The following is a 3,418-nucleotide window of genomic DNA, read 5'->3' as shown; positions in this document are numbered from 1 at the left end:
CTCAGCAGCGTTCAGGCCTCTGGACACCATGGGGTGTCCCGTCACCATCCCAACCCGGTCAGCCCGTCGCCGTGCCCCGAGGAGTGTTGTGGGATGTCTGCTGCTTTGCTGAGGTCGCGGGAAGCTAGGAGCCGGGACGCTCGCGAGCAGAACAAAGTCGCCTTGTGCAAGAGGCGCGAGCCAAGCTGAGCCTTGCGCCCGGCTGCTTGCAGGGTCCTCACCGGTTTTGCTCTGATGGGGAAGAAAGAGCTGGCCACAGCAGGGTAGGCAGTTTCCTTTAAAAGACGGCACTGTGTGTAATAAATGAAACTGCTTGAGGTTAGCGGTTGGGTCCCTTTTTGTGTGTGTGTGTGTGTGTGTGTGTGTGTGCGTTTGTTTTGATACACGGTGGTAAAACACCCTCCTTGTGGGGTCATATTTTCTCGCTGGAGCAAGTTGTCGGCTGGAGATGAGACAGCGGAGGAGGAATATCTGAACGCCTGTGTTTGTTTGCTTTAAAAAAGGCACTTAAAATTAGCTCAGTGAATACACTCCTGCACAGATTGCTCCCAAAATGAATAAAACAAGCTATGTGCAAGGAGACTTGATAATACAAACCAGCTCCCTTCACTGCATGCCAGACCCGGATCTCATTTACACGGGTGCAGTTAGCTCTGCCAGGGTGTCTCTGGCTTTGGATGGAGAGAAGAAACCTGGACTGGTCTCTGCTGCTTTCTCGGAGCTAGGAATTGTGGAGTGTTTTTTTTTTTTTGCTGTGCACATCATTCCAGTGGGATGTGGAAAGGTTTGATGCAGTTTTTGTGGAAGAAACAGCCACCAGGTCAGTCCACAAAGCTCTGCCATGGGGTGATGACCAGGGAGGAGGACCTCAAATGCACCCAGGAAAAGAGCGCGTTGCTCAGATACAGCCCAGCACCATGATTGCCTCTTCAGCACTGGGGACCCCTGTCACTCATTCCAGTGTGACATGGCCACGGTGGCACAGCAGGCGTCAACACTGCCAGAATAGCCCAAGGCGAACGGTGTTACCCAGGTCTCCACCTTCAGGGATGGAGAGGTAGAAGAGGAGGCCTTCATAAGAGGGAGACACAAACCTGCACGCAGCTGGGGCTGGCCAGGGATGCCGCTGAAGAAGCAAATCCTTGCATTGCACATAGCCAAGAYGGGAACTGCAAATGAGGGCAGCTTCACTCCTCGTGTGTGGCTCAAGGACAGGGCCTGGGGAGCAGCCAGATTTGACCTGATCCGTTTCCCCTCTGCTCAGCACTGGCAAGACCATGTCTGGTCCCAATTTGTGGCTCTCTGGTCCCAGGCAGCTGGTGACAAGCTGGAGCAAGCCTAGTGCAGCCCCAAGTTGGTCAGGGCTGGAGCCCGGGACGTACGAGGGGAGGCTGAGAGCTGAGGTTGTGCAGCAGGAGAGAAGGCCAAGGGGGATCTCACTGCCACCTGCAACTCCCTGCTGGGATGGTGCAGAGGAGCCAGAGCCAGACTCTCCTCGGAGACATACAGTGATAGGCCAACAGGCAATGACCCGAGCTGAAATATGGGAAAATCCAATTAGGTGTCCCTAAATCCACCAGACATGGCCCTGAGCAGCCTGATCCAGCTGACTTTGCTTTGAGAAGGAAGTCGGACCAGAGGCCCCAGAGATCCTTTCCAACCTACAGTATCCTGTGACTCTTTAAAGAAATCCTAGCATGCAGCTGTGCACCCTGTTTGACAGGAAAGCAGAGACACGTATTCGTACATGTAGACATGCGTTTGCATGTGTACGTGTGTCTCCACATATCTGCAGTGCGCATATTGGCCCCCATGTGCTTCCTCTCCAGGGGCATGTACATGTCTGGGTGTGTGGGCGAGGAAGGCATTCAAACTCTTTTTTTTTTTTTTTTTTTTAGGAGGACAAAGCCGTGATCAAACTAAGAAATGCAGTTTTCTGAACTACCCGTGTCCCATTCATTTCTAATGAGCATTTGGCACTGCAGTTTTGCAAGGCACCCGGTGAGGCTATAAAGAGCCTTTTGAAAATCTGTTGGAAATCGGTGCTCCTTATTCACTTCCACACAGATGCATCTGATCTAAACAAGGAACCAAATTTAGAATTGCAGCTGCTCTGGGGCTCCTCCCTAACCGATGGGAAAAGATAGACTTCTGCAGTGGCACAGCCTGAATCACTTGCTGAAGGTTTCTTTGATGACCACAGAGAGATCCTAGAGCAGCCACAGTCCTAACCAAGGAAGTCCCATCGTACTTAGGAGCGATGAATCCAGGCATCAGAGTCTTGTGCAGTAACTGCTAAATAGAAGAGAGTGAGGTCCTGATCACTGGCCCCAAGGCTGAGGAGCATAAACTGTTTTGTGTCCCTGCTGCTAAGGAACAGTCCACCTCAGTGTAGGTTTGTCTTGGAAAAGACAGGATGGAGGAGGCTGAAAGAAAGTCAGAGAATGAGCTGACAGTGAAGTGGTATGGGTTATCAGGGGGTCCAGGGCTCAAGCTCATTACTGTTTAATGGTGTGAGTTCACCTTAGAGACTCCCATTCCTGATGCTAAAATGTGTCATGTGCTCCTGAGAATGATATCCCAGTAAAAACACAGACTTACATTGGACCACGACCTTACCATCCCCTGATGGCTGCTCATAAGCCCTTGACAGGTTTCTGCTGGCCTAAAGCTGAAGATGCTTTGGAAAACATTGGAAAGTCTATCTCGAGTCTGTGATTCCCAGGAGATTCATGGACAGCATGCTTTTGCTTGGCTATGGGCTTCAGACAACTACACTGGGGGGTCTACATGGGTGTCTCTACCTGCATTGGGTGGCCGAGGTCCTGTTGCAGGCAGAAGAGACCTAATCAGTACAGAAGAACCCAGAAAGCCATTCAGCTCGCCCTAAAGCAGATGCCTACACTTAGGGAGGTAAATTGCTCTCCATGCTCCGCTGACTGTTCTGACCGGGTCCCCAGTGGCTGAAATGGGAGTAGAAACACCCAGCGCAGCTGGACATTTCAACATAGGCATCTGCATTTGAAATTGAGTCCTACCTCTGGGCCACCAAGCACTGCAGCTGAACAGAAGCCTCTCACCATTAAACTGTCGTCTCCTTCATGTGATTGAAAGTCATGAGTTATTATTTCAGTGCCTTAGCCTTCCTGGGCACTCCAGGAAGGAAAAGAGGAGATACTAGCCCCTGAAAATCTACGATTTGGACATGGACTGAGAACATCTAGCAGACAGCTTTTAGGAGGACATCAAAAGTTGATTTTACCATCTGGTAATGACCAAGGCTTGAAGGCACCTCCTTCTGTGGTGAAACTGCAGTTCTCCRTGTGGTGGGGAAACCTTCCCACAGACTAAGAGGCATTTTCTCTGTCTGGCCTTTTATCAGCCAGTCACTCTACTACAATAGCAAAAAGCAATATTG

Source organism: Apteryx rowi, unplaced genomic scaffold (assembly GCF_003343035.1).
Source record: "Apteryx rowi isolate R43461 unplaced genomic scaffold, aptRow1 scaffold_399, whole genome shotgun sequence".
NCBI lineage: Eukaryota > Metazoa > Chordata > Aves > Apterygiformes > Apterygidae > Apteryx > Apteryx rowi.
Note: the sequence above shows the minus strand (reverse complement) of the source record.